The sequence below is a fragment of the Carassius gibelio genome, chromosome B11 (assembly GCF_023724105.1).
Source record: "Carassius gibelio isolate Cgi1373 ecotype wild population from Czech Republic chromosome B11, carGib1.2-hapl.c, whole genome shotgun sequence".
Classification (NCBI taxonomy): Eukaryota; Metazoa; Chordata; class Actinopteri; order Cypriniformes; family Cyprinidae; genus Carassius; species Carassius gibelio.
In genome coordinates this window covers 12,548,484-12,568,492 of record NC_068406.1, presented here as the reverse complement: position 1 = coordinate 12,568,492, position 20,009 = coordinate 12,548,484, and the positions used below count along the sequence as shown (strand labels likewise).

At 38.8% G+C, this 20,009-nt stretch overlaps 1 long non-coding RNA gene across 2 annotated transcripts; it reads left to right on the top strand.

Annotated features, from left to right (window-relative positions):
* Positions 1 to 250: 250 nt before the first annotated feature.
* On the top strand, positions 251 to 15,162 carry LOC127968490 (uncharacterized). 2 transcript variants are annotated; one of them, XR_008155988.1, is made up of 3 exons: positions 251 to 363; positions 10,340 to 10,743; positions 14,824 to 15,150. It is a non-coding gene; the product is annotated as an uncharacterized LOC127968490 (long non-coding RNA). The 2 variants fall into 2 exon arrangements; XR_008155987.1 differs by lacking the exon at positions 251 to 363 and adding an exon at positions 4,379 to 4,971 and having other exon boundaries at positions 8,812 to 10,743; positions 14,824 to 15,162.
* The last annotated feature ends 4,847 nt before the right edge of the window (positions 15,163 to 20,009 follow it).

Genomic DNA, 20,009 nt, shown 5'->3' with positions numbered 1-20,009 from the left:
GGCGCTAGAGAGTTTGAGTTAGAGACTTCAAATTTGCTACGGTTAATGTTCAGACAGTCCTCTATTAGTGTGCCAAATTATACAACTTTCCCGCAATCGGTTCTATGGGCTACCATAGACTTGGGGTGGAAGAAGAAGAATAATAATAAATATAGCTGCAAGCAGCAATAACGGGGCCAAGCACTACAGAAGCAAGCTTCAGACGAATGGCAGGAATGAGTAATTAAAAGTGTTTTAAGATTATTTTAGGCAAAATGGCTTGAAAACAATAAACACAACAACTAGTAATAAGATTTATTGGCTTATCACGTGTAACCTATAGGTGGCACTGTTACCAAATTAGTTTGGAATGGTCAGTGTGAGGTGTCGATGGCACATACAAAGTTTGGTGCAAATATGTCAAAGCATTGCAGAGATACAGCCTCAAATGCATTTTGACACCCTTCCAGCAGGTTCATTGAAGCGCTAAATGAGAACCGTTTCGTATATCGACACGAAATCCATAACATTTTGCCAGCATGGTCTGAAGATGATACACGTCAAATTTGGTGAAAATCTGACAAAAGGTCTAGGAGGAGTTCGAAAAAGTAGGTTTTCAACATTAATCAAAATGGCGGATAGGAAGTTCAGCCAAATAAGGGAAACTTTGTATCTATGTTCTCGACTTGACCCAAGGAATCTATTAAGACCAGCATCATGTCAATAACCAGATGTATTCAAAAGTTATTAGCCTTTATGTAAATTGAGTTATAACTTTTGAACACTAGGTGACGCTGTTTCAAAATATTTTGAGTACCTTCAGGGGATGGTGTTGTTGGCACATTCTGAGTTTCGTAATATTACACTAATGCATTTGTTTAGTATAGCATTCTATTTCAGAAAACTGCATTGAAGTCAATGGGAATTTCATGTTGTGTTCTATTATAGCGCCACCAAGAGGCTCAGTCCAACCATTTGTTTTATGTGTCATCAGAGTGAGCCCATACATATGTGTGTCAATTTTGGTGAAAATATCTCAATTCACTTCAGAGTTATAGACATTTAAATGAAAAAACACGTAAAAAATGACTGACTCTTGACTTTGATTGAATTGTACTACCCCTTACTATCAATATTTTTGCATTTGGGCATTGGCGTATAGCTATCGACCTATGTTTCCGAACTTCTGACGGTGGTTTCGTCTCGATCAAACAAGCGGTTTCAAAGATATAGCCAAATGTTTTTTAAGCGCTAAATCACAACGCTACACAAACCGTAAAGCGAAACCTAGCATGTTTGGTATTGTAGGACTCTGTAAGGTTTCAGGAGTCCAATTTGATGAGTCTGGTGAAAATACGTCGACCACACCCAAAGTTATAAGCATTTTAAAAAAGAAGATCACCACTAGGTGGCGCTGTTTCAAAACTTTTCACGCTCCTTCAGGACATTGTGCTGATGACCCATACCAAGTTTCGTAACAATCCGTTGATGCGTTCTTAAAATACAGCATTTTAGCACAAAATTCAAAATGGCCGACAGTCAAAATGGCCGAAATGGTAAAATTGGATATCAGTCAACTCGGCATGTTGCCCTGAATCTAACAAGACCAATATTATGATTTTTGGACAAACTATTCAGAAGTTATAAGCAAAAATAGCAGTTTTTCATATCTCCGGACCAGTAGGTGGCGCTGCGCCGAAACGCAGCATGTAGCCTCAGGTCATGCTTGTTATGACATGTACCAAGTTTGGTCTGAATAGGATAAGTCGTTGCAGAGATACAGCCATACGACTGTTTTTGTAAGCGTTACGTAAAATTTGTTTGAGCGTTTATCGGAAACGGTTTGACGAATCAATTTGATTTGCATAACTTTTGGTCAGCACTCCCTGAAGATGAGCTGGTTCAATTTTCGTGTGAATCGGACAAACCGTCTAGGACGAGTTCGAAAAAGTAGGTTTTTCAAAAAATTCAAAATGGCGGCCACATTTATGTGACGGAAAATGACTTGCTAGGGTGCAATCGAATCGGCATGAGCTCAGAAATCAGATGAAAAAAGAATTTTGATGATTGGCCTCACGGTCAAAAAGTTATTAACAAAATTAAAGTGAAATTTTGGACAGTTGGTGGCGCTAGAGGGATTGACTTAGACACACCAAAATTGGTGTACTTAATGTTGGCACTGTCCTCTATCAGAATGTCAAACCATTACAACTTTCCCGCATTCGGTTCTATGGGCTGCCATAGACGCCCAGTCGGAAGAATAATAATAATAATAATAAGAACGCCAACAAAAACAAGAGGGTCCTACGCACCTTCGGTGCTTGGCCCCTAAATATAGCTGCAAGCAGCAATTACGGGGCCAAGCACTCCAACGGCAAATGTAGTAGCTAAGCATCGCATAAAGCATCACACCAAATACATTAATGAGCAATAACAGCAATTTTGGAATTATTGTATTTGAAATGGCTAAAAAAAAAAAAAACACCAATACCACCTCTAGTAGAATGATTACTTGGTTTATCAAGCTTGACCAATAGGTGACACTGTTATAAAATCAATTTGGTGTACTCTGTGTGACTTTTCAATGACACACACAAAGTTTGGTGTCAATATGCCAAAGCATTCCAGGGATACAGCCTCAAGTGTCATTTTCTCATTGTGCCTCAAATTCGTCGATGTGGTATGCGAAAACGGTTTTGTCTATCGACTCAAAATCCATAACTTTGAATCAGTATAGCCTGAAGATCATTTGATTCGAATTTGGTGAAAATCGGACATACGGTTGATCAGGAGTTCGAAAAAGTATGTTTTCCACATAAATCAAAATGGCGGACCGGAAGTTCAGCTTACCGTGGTATATTTGGTATCTATGTTATCGGCATAAGCCAGGGAATATTTTGAGCCCAGTTTCCTTCAAATAGGCTAATGCATTAAAAAGTTATTAGCATTTTAAAAAGTGTAATTACTCATGGTTAATGAATGGTTTATTACTCTTGACCAATAGGTGGCGCTGTTACCAAATTTATGTGGCATGGTCAGTGTGAGGTGGCGATGACACATACAAAGTTTGGTGCAAATATGTCAAAGTGTTGCAGAGATACAGCCTCAAATGCATTTTGGCACCCTTCCAGCAAATTCGTTGATGCGCTAAATGAGAACCGTTACGTATATCGACACAAAATCCATAACTTTTTGCCAGCATGGTCTGAAGATGATTCACGTCAAATTTGGTGAAAATTGGGCTAACGGTCTAGGAGGAGTTCGAAAAAGTAGGTTTTCAACATTAAGCAAAATGGCGGACAGGAAGTATGGCCAATTTTCACATTATTGGTATCAATACTCTCGGCATGACCCACAGAATATAGCGAGACCATTTTAATTTTAATAGACTAATTTATTCAAAAGTTATTAGCATTTATGTGATATTTCATTATAACTATTGGCCACAAGGTGGCGCTGCCACCAAACTTTTTGAGTACCTTCAGGGCATGGAGCCGAATATTTTTGTAATTATTTGCGAAACGATACGATGCTGCGTTCAAAAAATACAGCATTTTAAATCATAATTCAAAATGGCCGACGCCTAAAATGGCCGACACAGGAAAATTGGATATCATTTGACTCGACATGACTCACTGAATCTAAAGAGACCAGTTGTGTGATTTTTGGCCAAACCATTCAGTAGTTATAAGCCAAAATATGCATTTTTCATATCTCCTGACCACTAGGTGGCGCTGTTTCGAAACACTGCAGGTAGTCTCAGTTCATGCTTGTTATAACACACGGCAAGTTTGGTCTTAATATGACAAACCGTTGCCGGGATATAGCCTCACGTGCATGTTTGCGTGCTTTTCGTCAAATTTGTTTACGTGTCATTCGACAACAGTTGGACGAATCAACTTGAATTCCATAACTTTTTGCCAGCATGGTCTGAAGATGATCTGAGCCAATTTTCGTGGCAATCGGACTAACCGTCTAGGACGAGTTCGACAAAGTAGGTTTTTTGAATAATTGAAAATAGCGAAAAAACTAAACCTTGCGATTTTTGAATTTTGGGGTTCATTCGACTTGGCATGAGCCAAGGATTCAGAAGAAAAAAGAATTTTCATTTTCTGGCTTACGGTTCAAAAGTTATTATCATAGAAACATTGAAAGTTTGGACAAGTGGTGGCGCTAGAGAGTTGGAGTTAGAGACTTCAAATTTGCTATAGTTAATGCTGGGACTGTCCTCTATCAGTGTGCCAAATTATACAACTTTCCCGCAATCGGTTCTATGGGCTGCCATAGACTTGCGGCGGAAGAAGAAGAAGAAGAAGCAGAATAATAAATATAGCTGCAAGCAGCAATTACGGGGCCAAGCACTCCAACGGCAAATGTAGGAGCTAAGCATGGCATGGAGCATCACACCAAGTGCATTAATGAGCAATAACAGCAATTTTAGGATGATTGTAATTGAAATGGCTAAAAAAATCATAAATACAACCTCTAGTAGCATGATTTACTGGCTTATCAAAATTGACCAATAGGTGGTGCTGTTATCAAGTCAATTTGGTGTACTCTGTGTGACTTTTCAATGACACAAACAAAGTTTGGTGTCAATATGCCAAAGCATTGCAGAGATACAGCCTCAAGTGTCATTTTGTCATTGTGCCTCAAGTTCGTCGCTGTGGTATGCAAAAACGGTTTTGTCTATCGACACAAAATTCATAACTTTTTGTCAGCACAGTCTGAAGATCATCTGATTACATTTTGGTGAAAATTGGACTAACGGCTGATGAGGAGTTCAAAAAGTAGGTTTTCAACATAAATCAAAATGGCGGACCGGAAGTTCAGCTTAATCTGGCATATTTGGTATCTATGTTTTCGGCATAAACCAGGGAATATTTTGAGACCAGTTTCGTTGCAATAGGCTAATGCATTAAAAAGTTATTAGCATTTTTATAAGTGTAATTATTCATGGGTAATGAATGGTTTATTACTCTTGACCAATAGGTGGTGCTGTTACCAAATTTATGTGGCATGGTCAGTGTGAGGTAGCGATGACACGTACAAAGTTTGGTGTAAATATGTCAAAGCGTTGCAGAGATACAGCCTCAAATGCATTTTGGCACCCTTCCAACAAATTCGTTGATGCGCTTAATGAGAACCGTTTCATATATCGACACGAAATCCATAACTTTTTGCCAGCATGGTCTGAAGATGATACACGTCAAATTTGGTGAAAATCGGACTAACGGTCTAGGAGGAGTTCGAAAAAGTAGGTTTTCAACATTAATCAAAATGGCGGACAGGAAGTATGGCCAATATTCGCATAATTGGTATCAATGCTCTCGGCTTTACCCACAGAATATAGGGAGGCCATTTTAATTTTAATAGTCTAATTTATTCAAAAGTTATTAGCATTTATGGGATATTTCATTATAACTATTGGCCACAAGGTGGCGCTGCCACCAAACTTTTTGAGTATCTTCAGGGCATGGAGCCAAATATTTTTTTAATTATTTGCGAAACGATACGATGATGCGATCAAAAAATACAGCATTTTGAAACATAATTCAAAATGGCCGACGCCTAAAATGGCCGACACGGGAAAATTGGATATCAATCGACTCGACATGACGCACTGAATCTACAGAGACCAGTTTTGTAATTTTTGGCCAAACCATTCAGAAGTTATAAGCCAAAATATGCATTTTTCATATCTCCTGACCACTAGGTGGCGCTGTGTCGAAACACTGCAGGTAGTCTCAGGTCATGCTTATTATAACAAACACCAAGTTTGGTCTCAATACGCCAAACCGTTGTGGAGATATAGCCTCACGTGTATTTTTGCGTGCTTTTCGTCATATTTTTTCACGTGTCATTCGAGAACGGTTGGACGAATCAACTTGAATTCCATAACTTTTTGCCAGCATGGTCTGTTGATGATCTGAGCCAATTTTCGTGAAAATCGGACAAACCGTCTAGGACGAGTTCGAAAAAGTAAGTTTTTCGAAAAGTTGAAAATAGCGAAAAAACTAAACCTTGCGATTTTTGAATTTTAGGGTTCATTCGACTTGGCTTGAGCCAAGGATTCAGAGGAAAAAAGAATTTCCATTTTCTGGCTTACGGTTCAAAAGTTATTAGCATACAAACATTGAAAGTTTGGACAAGTGGTGGCGCTAGAGAGTAGGAGTTAGAGGCTTCAAATTTGCTATAGTTAATGTTGGGACTGTCCTCTATCAGTGTGCCAAATTATACAACTTTCCCGCAAACGGTTCTATGGGCTGCCATAGACTTGCGGCGGAAGAAGAAGAAGAAGAAGAAGAATAATAATAATAACGCCAACGAAAACAATAGGTGCCTACGCACCTTCGGTGCTTGGCCCCTAATAAATATAGCTGCAAGCAGCAATTACGGGGCCAAGCACTCCAACGGCAAATGTAGTAGCTAAGCATCGCATAAAGCATCACACCAAATACATTAATGAGCAATAACAGCAATTTTGGAATTATTGTATTTGAAATGGCAAAAAAAAACAAACACCAATACCACCTCTAGTAGCATGATTACTTGGTTTATCAAGCTTGACCAATAGGTGACACTGTTATAAAATCAATTTGGTGTACTCTGTGTGTCTTTTCAATGACACACACAAAGTTTGGTGTCAATATGCCAAAGCATTCCAGGGATACAGCCTCAAGTGTCATTTTCTCATTGTGCCTCAAATTCGTCGATGTGGTATGCGAAAACGGTTTTGTCTATCGACTCAAAATCCATAACTTTGAATCAGTATGCATTAAAAAGTTATTAGCATTTTAAAAAGTGTAATTACTCATGGTTAATGAATGGTTTATTACTCTTGACCAATAGGTGGCGCTGTTACCAAATTTATGTGGCATGGTCAGTGTGAGGTGGCGATGACACATACAAAGTTTGGTGCAAATATGTCAAAGTGTTGCAGAGATACAGCCTCAAATGCATTTTGGCACCCTTCCAGCAAATTCGTTAATGCGCTAAATGAGAACCGTTACGTATATCGACACAAAATCCATAACTTTTTGCCAGCATGGTCTGAAGATGATGCACGTCAAATTTGGTGAAAATTGGCCTAACGGTCTAGGAGGAGTTCGAAAAAGTAGGTTTTCAACATTAAGCAAAATGGCGGACAGGAAGGCCAATTTTCACATTATTGGTATCAATACTCTCGGCATGACCCACAGAATATAGCGAGACCATTTTAATTTTAATAGACTAATTTATTCAAAAGTTATTAGCATTTATGTGATATTTCATTATAACTATTGGCCACAAGGTGGCGCTGCCACCAAACTTTTTGAGTACCTTCAGGGCATGGAGCCGAATATTTTTGTAATTATTTTCGAAACGATACGATGCTGCGTTCAAAAAATACAGCATTTTGAAACATAATTCAAAATGGCCGACGCCTAAAATGGCCGACACAGGAAAATTGGATATCATTCGACTCGACATGACTCACTGAATCTAAAGAGACCAGTTGTGTGATTTTTGGCCAAACCATTCAGTAGTTATAAGCCAAAATATGCATTTTTCATATCTCCTGACCACTAGGTGGCGCTGTGTCGAAACACAGCAGGTAGTCTCAGTTCATGCTTGTTATAACACACGCCAAGTTTGGTCTCAATATGACAAACCGTTGCCGGGATATAGCCTCACGTGCATGTTTGTGTGCTTTTCGTCAAATTTGTTTACGTGTCATTCGACAACAGTTGGACGAATCAACTTGAATTCCATAACTTTTTGCCAGCATGGTCTGAAGATGATCTGAGCCAATTTTCGTGGCAATCGGACTAACCGTCTAGGATGAGTTCGAAAAAGTAGGTTTTTCGAATAATTGAAAATAGCGAAAAAACTAAACCTTGCGATTTTTGAATTTTAGGGTTCATTCGACTTGGCCTGAGCCAAGGATTCAGAGGAAAAAAGAATTTCCATTTTCTGGCTTACGGTTCAAAAGTTATTAGCATACAAACATTGAAAGTTTGGACAAGTGGTGGCGCTAGAGAGTAGGAGTTAGAGGCTTCAAATTTGCTATAGTTAATGTTGGGACTGTCCTCTATCAGTGTGCCAAATTATACAACTTTCCCGCAAACGGTTCTATGGGCTGCCATAGACTTGCGGCGGAAGAAGAAGAAGAATAATAATAAATATAGCTGCAAGCAGCAATTACGGGGCCAAGCACTCCAACGGCAAATGTAGGAGCTAAGCATGGCATGAAGCATCACACCAAATACATTAATGAGCAATAACAGTAATTTTGGAATTATTGTAATTGAAATGGCAAAAAAAAAATCATAATACCACCTCTAGTAGCATGATTACTTGGCTTATAAAGTTTGACCAATAGGTGGCACTGTTATGAAATCAATTTGGTGTACTCTGTTTGACTTTTCAATGACACACACAAAGTTTGGTGTTAATATGCCACAGCATTCCAGAGATGCAGCCTCAAGTTTCATTTTGTCATTGTGTTTCAACTTCGTCGCTTTGGAATGCGAAAACGGTTTTGTCTATCGACACAAAATCCATAACTTTGTGTCAACATAGTCTGAAGATCATCTGATTCGAATTTGGTGAAAATTGGACATACGGTTCATGAGGAGTTTGAAAAAGTAGGTTTTCCACATAAATCAAAATGGTGGACCGGAACTTCAGTAAACACTGGCATATTTGGTATCTATGTTATCGGCATAAGCCAGGGAATATTTTGAGCCCAGTTTCGTTGCAATAGGCTAATGGACTAAAAAGTTATTAGCATTTTAAAAAGTGTAATTACTCATGGTTAATGAATGGTTTATTACTCTTGACCAATAGGTGGCGCTGTTACCAAATTTATGTGGCATGGTCAGTGTGAGGTGGCGATGACACATACAAAGTTTGGTGCAAATATGTCAAAGTGTTGCAGAGATACAGCCTCAAATGCATTTTGGCACCCTTCCAGCAAATTCGTTGATGCACTAAATGAGAACCGTTACGCATATCGACACAAAATCCATAACTTTTTGCCAGCATGGTCTGAAGATGATTCACGTCAAATTTGGTGAAAATTGGGCTAACGGTCTAGGAGGAGTTCGAAAAAGTAGGTTTTCAACATTAAGCAAAATGGCGGACAGGAAGTAAGGCCAATTTTCACATTATTGGTATCAATACTCTCGGCATGACCCACAGAATATAGCAAGACCATTTTAATTTTAATAGACTAATTTATTCAAAAGTTATTAGCGTTTATGTGATATTTCATTATAACTATTGGCCACAAGGTGGCGCTGCCACCAAACTTTTTGAGTACCTTCAGGGCATGGAGCCGAATATTTTTGTAATTATTTGCGAAACGATACGATGCTGCGTTCAAAAAATACAGCATTTTGAAACATAATTCAAAATGGCCGACGCCTAAAATGGCCGACACAGGAAAATTGGATATCATTCGACTCGACATGACTCACTGAATCTAAAGAGACCAGTTGTGTGATTTTTGGCCAAACCATTCAGTAGTTATAAGCCAAAATATGCATTTTTCATATCTCCTGACCACTAGGTGGCGCTGTGTCGAAACACAGCAGGTAGTCTCAGTTCATGCTTGTTATAACACACGCCAAGTTTGGTCTCAATATGACAAATCGTTGCCGGGATATAGCCTCACGTGCATGTTTGCGTGCTTTTCGTCAAATTTGTTTACGTGTCATTCGACAACAGTTGGACGAATCAACTTGAATTCCATAACTTTTTGCCAGCATGGTCTGAAGATGATCTGAGCCAATTTTCGTGGCAATCGGACTAACCGTCTAGGACGAGTTCGAAAAAGTAGGCTTTTCGAATAATTGAAAATAGCGAAAAAACTAAACCTTGCGATTTTTGAATTTTAGGGTTCATTCGACTTGGCCTGAGCCAAGGATTCAGAGGAAAAAAGAATTTCCATTTTCTGGCTTACGGTTCAAAAGTTATTAGCATACAAACATTGAAAGTTTGGACAAGTGGTGGCGCTAGAGAGTAGGAGTTAGAGGCTTCAAATTTGCTATAGTTAATGTTGGGACTGTCCTCTATCAGTGTGCCAAATTATACAACTTTCCCGCAAACGGTTCTATGGGCTGCCATAGACTTGCGGCGGAAGAAGAAGAAGAATAATAAATATAGCTGCAAGCAGCAATAACGGGGCCAAGCACTACAGAAGCAAGCTTCAGACGAACGGCAGGAATGAGTAATTAAGACAGTTTTAAGATTATTTTAGGCAAAATGGCTTGAAAACAATCAACACAACAACTAGTAATAGGATTTATTTGCTTATCACGTGTAACCAATAGGTGGTGCTGTTACCAAATTAGTTTGGAACGGTCAGTGTGAGGTGTCGATGACACATACAAAGTTTGGTGCAAATATGTCAAAGCTTTGCAGAGATACAGCCTCAAATGCATTTTGGCACCATTCAAGCAGATTTGTTGATGTGCTAAATGAGAACCGTTTCGTATGTCGACACGAAATCCATAACTTTTTGCCAGCATTTTCTGAAGATGAGCCACGTCAAATTTGGTGAAAATCTGACAAACGGTCTAGGAGGAGTTCGAAAAAGTAGGTTTTCAACATTAATCAAAATGGCGGACAGGAAGTTCAGCCAAATAAGGAAAACTTTGTATCTATGTTCTCGACTTGACCCAAGGAATCTACAAAGACCAGCGTCATGTCAATAGCCAGATTTATTCAAAAGTTATTAGCCTTTACGTAAATTGAGTTATAACTTTTGACCACTAGGTGGCGCTGTTTCAAAATATTTTGAATACTTTCAGGGGATGGTGTTGTTGGCACATTCTGAGTTTCGTAATATTACACCAATGCATTTGTTTAGTATAGCATTTTATTTCATAAAACTGTATTGAAGTCAATGAGAATTTCATGTTTTGTTCTATTTATAGCGCCACCAAGAGGCTCAGTCCCACCATTTTTTTTATGTGTGCTCAGAGTGAGCCCATACATATGTGTGTCAATTTTGGTGAAAATATCTCAATTCACTTCAGAGTTATAGACATTTATATGAAAAAGCACGTAAAAAATGACTGACTCTTGACTTTGATTGAATATTACTACCCCTTACTATCAATATTTTGGCATTTGGGCATTGGCGTATAGCTATCGACCTATGTTTCCGAACTTCTGACGGTGGTTTCGTCTCGATCAGACAAGCGGTTTCGAAGATATAGCCAAATGTTTTTTAAGCGCTAAATCACAACGCTACACAAACCGAAAGGCAAAACCTAGCATGTTTGGTATCATAGGACTCGGTAAGGTTTCAGGAGTCCAATTTGATGAGTCTTGTGAAAACAAGTCAACCACACCCAAAGTTATAAGCATTTAAAAAAAGAAGATCACCACTAGGTGGCGCTGTTTTGAAACTTCTCACGCTCCTTCAGGACATTGTGCTGATGAACCATACCAAGTTTCGTAACAATCTGCTGATGCGTTCTTAAAATACAGCATTTTAGCACAAAATTCAAAATGGCCGACAGTCAAAATGGCCGAAATGGTCAAATTGGATATCAGTCGACTCGGCATGTTGCCCTGAATCTAACAAGACCAATGTTATGATTTTTGGACAAACTGTTCAGAAGTTATAAGCAAAAATAGCAGTTTTTCATATCTCCGGATCAGTAGGTGGCGCTGCACCCAATCACAGCATGTTGCCTCAGATCATGCTTGTTATGACATGTACCGAGTTTGGTCTGAATAGGATAAGTCGTTGCCGAGATACAGCCTTACGACTGTTTTTGTAAGCACTACATAAAATTTGTTAGAGCGTTTATCGAAAACGGTTTGACGAATCAATTTGATTTGCATAACTTTTGGTCAGCACTGCCTGAGGATGATATGGTTCAATTTTCGTATGAATCAGACAAACCGTCTAGGACGAGTTCGAAAAAGTAGGTTTTTAAAGAAATTCAAAATGGCGGTCATATTTCTATGACGGAAATGACTTCGTAGGGTGCAATCGAATCGGCATGAGCTCAGAAATTAGAGGAAAAAAGAATTTCGTTGATTGGCCTTAGGGTTAAAAAGTTATTAACAAAATTAAAGTGAAATTTTGGACAGTTGGTGGCGCTAGAGGGATTGACTTAGACACACCAAAATTGGTGTACTTAATGTTGGCACTGTCCTCTATCAGAATGTCAAACCATTACAACTTTCCCACATTCGGTTCTATGGGCTGCCATAGACGCCCAGTCGGAAGAATAATAATAATAAATATAGCTGCAAGCAGCAATTACGGGGCCAAGCACTCCAACGGCAAATGTAGGAGCTAAGCATGGCATGGAGCATCACACCAAATGCATTAATGAGGAATAACAGCAATTTTAGGATTATTGTATTTGAAATGGCTAAAAAAATCATAAATACAACCTCTAGTAGCATGATTTACTGGCTTATCAAAATTGATCAATAGGTGGTGCTGTTATCAACTCAATTTGGTGTACTCTGTGTGACTTTTCAATGACACAAACAAAGTTTGGTGTCAATATGCCAAAGCATTGCAGAGATACAGCCTCAAGTGTCATTTTGGCATTGTTCCTCAAATTCGTCGCTGTGGTATGCAAAAACGGTTTTGTCTATCGATACAAAATCCATAACATTTTGTCAGCACAGTCTACAGATCATCTGAGTCAATTTTGGTGAAAATCGGACTAACGGTTGATGAGGAGTTCGAAAAAGTAGGTTTTCAACATAAATCAAAATGGCGGACAGGAAGTTCGGCTTACTCTGGCATATATGGTATCTATGTTGTCGGCATAAGCCAGGGAATATTTTGAGGCCAGTTTCATTACAATAGGCTAATGCATTAAAAAGTTACTAGCATTTTTATAAGTGTAATTATTCATAGTTAATGAATGGTTCATTACTCTAGACCAATAGGTGGCGCTGTTACCAAATTTATGTGGCATGGTCAGTGTGAGGTGGCGATGGCACATACAAAGTTTGGTGCAAAAATGTCAAAGTGTTGCAGAGATACAGCCTCAAATGCATTTTGGCACCCTTCCAGCAAATTCGTTGATGCGCTAAATCAGAACCGTTTTGTATATCGACACGAAATCCATAACTTTTTGCCAGCATGGTCTGAAGATGATTCACGTCAAATTTGGTGAAAATCGGACTAACGGTCTAGGAGGAGTTCGAAAAAGTAGGTTTTCATCATTAATCAAAATGGCGGACAGGAAGTATGGCCAATTTTGGCATAATTGGTATCTATGTTCTCGGCATGACCCAAAGAATATAGTGAGACCATTTGCATTTCAATTGTCTAATTTACTCAAAAGTTATTAGCATTTTTGTGATAATTCATTATAACTCTTGACCACAAGGTGGCGCTGCCACCAAGCTTTTTGAGTACCTTCAGGGCATGGAGCCGAATATTTTTGTAATTATTTGCGAAACGATACGATACTGCATTGAAAAAATACAGCATTTTAAAACATAATTCAAAATGGCCGACGCCTAAAATGGCTGACACTGGAAATTTGCATATCATACGACTCGACATGACTCACTGAATCTAAAGAGACCAGTTGTGTGATTTTTGGCCAAACCATTCAGAAGATATAAGCCAAAATATGCATTTTTCATATCTCCTGACCACTAGGTGGCGCTGTGTCGAAACACTGCAGGTAGTCTCAGGTCATGCTTATTATAACATACACCAAGTTTGGTCTCAATATGCCAAACCGTTGCTGAGATATAGCCTCAAGTGCATTTTTGCGTGCTTTTCGTCAAATTTGTTTACGTGTCATTCGACAACGGTTGGACAAATCAACTTGAATTCCATAACTTTTTGCCAACATGGTCTGAAGATGATCTGAGCCAATTTTCGTGGCAATCGGACTAACCGTCTAGGACGAGTTCGAAAAAGTATGTTTTTCGAAAAATTGAAAATAGCGAAAAAACTAAACCTTGCGATTTTTGAATTTTGGGGTTCATTCGACTTGGCATGAGTCAAGGATTCAGAGGAAAAAAGAATTTCCATTTTCTGGCTTACGGTTCAAAAGTTATTAGCATACAAACATTGAAAGTTTGGACAAGTGGTGGCGCTAGAGAGTAGGAGTTAGAGACTTCAAATTAGCGATAGTTAATGTTGGGTCTGTCCTCTATCAGTGTGCCAAATTATACAACTTTCCCGCAATCGGTTCTATGGGCTGCCATAGACTTGCGGCGGAAGAAGAAGAAGAATAAATATAGCTGCAAGCAGCAATAACGGGGCCAAGCACTACAGAAGCAAGCTTCAGACGAACGGCAGGAATGAGTAATTAAGACAGTTTTAAGATTATTTTAGGCAAAATGGCTTGAAAACAATCAACACAACAACTAGTAATAGGATTTATTGGCTTATCACGTGTAACCAATAGGTGGTGCTGTTACCAAATTAGTTTGGAACGGTCAGTGTGAGGTGTCGATGACACATACAAAGTTTGGTGCAAATATGTCAAAGCTTTGCAGAGATACAGCCTCAAATGCATTTTGGCACCCTTCAAGCAGATTTGTTGATGCGCTAAATGAGAACCGTTTCGTATGTCGACACGAAATCCATAACTTTTTGCCAGCATGTTCTGAAGATGAGCCACGTCAAATTTGGTGAAAATCTGACAAACGGTCTAGGAGGAGTTCGAAAAAGTAGGTTTTCAACATTAATCAAAATGGCGGACAGGAAGTTCAGCCAAATAAGGAAAACTTTGTATCTATGTTCTCGACTTGACCCAAGGAATCTACAAAGACCAGCGTCATGTCAATAGCCAGATTTATTCAAAAGTTATTAGCCTTTACATAAATTGAGTTATAACTTTTGACCACTAGGTGGCGCTGTTTCAAAATATTTTGAATACCTTCAGGGGATGGTGTTGTTGGCACATTCTGAGTTTCGTAATATTACACCAATGCATTTGTTTAGTATAGCATTTTATTTCACAAAACTGTATTGAAGTCAATGAGAATTTCATGTTTTGTTCTATTATAGCGCCACCAAGAGGCTCAGTCCCACCATTTTTTTTATGTGTGCTCAGAGTGAGCCCATACATATGTGTGTCAATTTTGGTGAAAATATCTCAATTCACTTCAGAGTTATAGACATTTATATGAAAAAGCACGTAAAAAATGACTGACTCTTGACTTTGATTGAATATTACTACCCCTTACTATCAATATTTTGGTATTTGGGCATTGGCGTATAGCTATCGACCTATGTTTCCGAACTTCTGACGGTGGTTTCGTCTCGATCAGACAAGCGGTTTCGAAGATATAGCCAAATGTTTTTTAAGCGCTAAATCACAACGCTACACAAACCGAAAGGCAAAACCTAGCATGTTTGGTATCATAGGACTCGGTAAGGTTTCAGGAGTCCAATTTGATGAGTCTCGTGAAAATAAGTCAACCACACCCAAAGTTATAAGCATTTAAAAAAAGAAGATCACCACTAGGTGGCGCTGTTTTGAAACTTCTCACGCTCCTTCAGGACATTGTGCTGATGAACCATACCAAGTTTCGTAACAATCTGCTGATGCGTTCTTAAAATACAGCATTTTAGCACAAAATTCAAAATGGCCGACAGTCAAAATGGCCGAAATGGTCAAATTGGATATCAGTCGACTCGGCATGTTGCCCTGAATCTAACAAGACCAATGTTATGATTTTTGGACAAACTGTTCAGAAGTTATAAGCAAAAATAGCAGTTTTTCATATCTCCGGATCAGTAGGTGGCGCTGCGCCCAATCACAGCATGTTGCCTCAGGTCATGCTTGTTATGACATGTACCAAGTTTGGTCTGAATAGGATAAGTCGTTGCCGAGATACAGCCTTACGACTGTTTTTGTAAGCACTACATAAAATTTGTTAGAGCGTTTATCGAAAACGGTTTGACGAATCAATTTGATTTGCATAACTTTTGGTCAGCACTGCCTGAGGATGATATGGTTCAATTTTCGTGTGAATCGGACAAACCGTCTAGGACGAGTTCGAAAAAGTAGGTTTTTAAAGAAATTCAAAATGGCGGTCATATTTCTATGACGGAAATGACTTCGTAGGGTGCAATCGAATCGGCATGAGCTCAGAAATTAGAGGAAAAAAGAATTTCGTTGATTGGCCTTAGGGTTAATAAGTTATTAACAAAATTAAAGTGAAATTTTGGACAGTTGGTGGCGCTAGAGGGATTGACTTAGACACACCAAAATTGGTGTACTTAATGTTGGCACTGTCCTCTATCAGAATGTCAAACCATTACAACTTTCCCGCATTCGGTTCTATGGGCTGCCATAGACGCCCAGTCGGAAGAATAATAATAATAAATATAGCTGCAAGCAGCAATTACGGGGCCAAGCACTCCAACGGCAAATGTAGTAGCTAAGCATCGCATGAAGCATCACACCAAATACATTAATGAGCAATAACAGCAATTTTGGAATTATTGTATTTGAAATGGCAAAAAAAAAAAAAAAAAAAACACCAATACCACCTCTAGTAGCATGATTACTTGGCTTATCAAGCTTGACCAATAGGTGTCACTGTTATAAAATCAATTTGGTGTACTCTGTGTGACTTTTCAATGACACACACAAAGTTTGGTGTCAATATGCCAAAGCATTCCAGGGATACAGCTTCAAGTGTCATTTTCTCATTGTGCCTCAAATTCGTCGATGTGGTATGCGAAAACGGTTTTGTCTATCGACTCAAAATCCATAACTTTGAATCAGTATAGCCTGAAGATCTTTTGATTCGAATTTGGTGAAAATCGGACATACGGTTGATTAGGAGTTCGAAAAAGTATGTTTTCAACATAAATCAAAATGGCGGACCGGAAGTTCAGCTTACCGTGGTATATTTGGTATCTATGTTATCGGCATAAGCCAGGGAATATTTTGAGCCCAGTTTCCTTCAAATAGGCTAATGCATTAAAAAGTTATTAGCATTTTAAAAAGTGTAATTACTCATGGTTAATGAATGGTTTATTACTCTTGACCAATAGGTGGCGCTGTTACCAAATTTATGTGGCATGGTCAGTGTGAGGTGGCGATGACACATACAAAGTTTGGTGCAAATATGTCAAAGCGTTGCAGAGATACATCCTCAAATGCATTTTGGCACCTTTCCAGCAAATTCGTTGATGCGCTAAATGAGAACCGTTACGTATATTGACACAAAATCCATAACTTTTTGCCAGCATGGTCTGAAGATGATACACGTCAAATTTGGTGAAAATTGGGCTAACGGTCTAGGAGGAGTTTGAAAAAGTAGGTTTTCAACATTAAGCAAAATGGCGGACAGGAAGTAAGGCCAATTTTCACATTATTGGTATCAATACTCTCGGCATGACCCACAGAATATAGCGAGACCATTTTAATTTTAATAGACTAATTTATTCAAAAGTTATTAGCATTTATGTGATATTTCATTATAACTATTGGCCACAAGGTGGCGCTGCCACCAAACTTTTTGAGTACCTTTAGGGCATGGAGCCGAATATTTTTGTAATTATTTGCGAAACGATACGATGCTGCGTTCAAAAAATACAGCATTTTAAATCATAATTCAAAATGGCCGACGCCTAAAATGGCCGACACAGGAAAATTGGATATCATTTGACTCGACATGACTCACTGAATCTAAAGAGACCAGTTGTGTGTTTTTTGGCCAAACCATTCAGTAGTTATAAGCCAAAATATGCATTTTTCATATCTCCTGACCACTAGGTGGCGCTGTGTCGAAACACTGCAGGTAGTCTCAGTTCATGCTTGTTATAACACACGCCAAGTTTGGTCTCAATATGACAAACCGTTGCCGGGATATAGCCTCACGTGCATGTTTGCGTGCTTTTCGTCAAATTTGTTTACGTGTCATTCGACAACAGTTGGACGAATCAACTTGAATTCCATAACTTTTTGCCAGCATGGTCTGAAGATGATCTGAGCCAATTTTCGTGGCAATCGGACTAACCGTCTAGGACGAGTTCGAAAAAGTAGGTTTTTCGAATAATTGAAAATAGCGAAAAAACTAAACCTTGCGATTTTTGAATTTTGGTGTCCATTCGACTCGGCCTGAGCCAAGGATTCAGAGGAAAAAAGAATTTCCATTTTCTGGCTTACGGTTCAAAAGTTATTAGCATACAAACATTGAAAGTTTGGACAAGTGGTGGCGCTAGAGAGTAGGAGATAGAGACTTCAAATTTGCTATAGTTAATGTTGGGACTGTCCTCTATCAGTGTGCCAAATTATACAACTTTCCCGCAATCGGTTCTATGGGCTGCCATAGACTTGCGGCGGAAGAAGAAGAAGAAGAAGAAGAAGAAGAATAATAATAACGCCAACGAAAACAATAGGTGCCTACGCACCTTCGGTGCTTGGCCCCTAATAATAAGAACGCCAACAAAAACAAGAGGGTCCTACGCACCTTCGGTGCTTGGCCCCTAATAATAAGAACGCCAACAAAAACAAGAGGGTCCTACGCACCTTCGGTGCTTGGCCCCTAATAATAACGCCAACGAAAACAATAGGTGCCTACGCACCTTCGGTGCTTGGCCCCTAATAACGCCAACGGAAACAATAGGTGCCTACGCACCTTCGGTGCTTGGCCCCTAATAACGCCAACAAACACAATAGGTGCCTTCGCACCTTCGGTGCTTGGCCCCTAAATATAGCTGCAAGCAGCAATCACGTGGCCAAGCATTCCAGCGGCAACATCAGGAGCTAAGCATATGTAGCATCAGACCAAATGCAACAATGAATAATGAAATTAATAATTGCATGATTGTAATTGAAATGGCTGAAAATCGTTAATAAAAGTTCCACAGCGAGGAGCTAAGCATGGCATGGAGCATCAGACCAAATGCAACGAGTAAGAAAAGCAATCATTGGAAGAGTGTAATTGAAACAGCCAGTAAAACTCCAGTAAAATGATGCATTATCATTTTTGGAAAATAGGTGGCGCTGTAATCAAATCGCTTTGTTGTGTTCTGTGGGAGGTGACAATGTTGTGGGCAATTTCTTTCAAAATACTTACAGACCTTTAGGGCAATGAGTCGAACATGCCCACCGAGTTTCGTTCCGATCGACTTCCATTAACCTTGTCAAATAGGTGCTTAAAGTTGTTTGGCCAATGGCAGACATGTTTTTTAAGATAAGTGAAATTCCTCATAGAGCACTTGTGCCACATTGGGCCATATCAATTTTCAAGTTGATTGGATCGACGGTTGCTTAGTTATAGCCATTTGATTTTCTTTCATCCTGTAGCGCCACCAAGTGGCAGATATGGAAAAAAAATAATAATTTGACTAAAGTTTTTGTTCATGCATATGAGTTCTGAGTTTGGTGAAGATATCTCATTTTGTTCCCGAGTTATAGCCTTTTTCGTAAAATTGGTCCACGAATTTGAATGTTTTGGGTCACCTGGTTTTTTGTTCAGTCTTGATCAAACCACTGCAATAATATTCTCTGGACTGTCTAGATCAATAATTTTCAAAAATATGTTGCATTTTGTCCTTTGGTTAGCTATAAGAGGTCATTTAGGAAAGGGCCGTGGCCACATGTAACCTAAAGCCTATAAAACTGAAACAAAAACTCAAAACTTTATGAAACTTGGTTATAACATGTGAAAGATGACCCACCAAGCATGCAAAGTTTCATTAAGATCAGAAAATAGCTGGTGCTATAACAGTTAAAATGGCCTAAAAAACAAAAGATTTCTGTTGTGAATGGCATTAAACTGCAAAAAAAAGGGGGTAATATAATCACACATGCATTAGATCTGTATTTTTTCTAAACAATCATGCAAAATTTAACAGAGATTAGGTAAAAAAGAACACTGTAATATTTATAAAGCTTCAAAACCCAGTGTTGAATAAAAAATTGCAATTATAACCACTAGATGTCACCGGAAGACCACTAATGAGCTCACTAAAGACTAAAACATTACAGTTTATGGGCTTGTTGAGGGATTCATCTAGAAAAAATGTATATTACTATTATTTAATATTACTGTTCAAGCATTTCAGATCA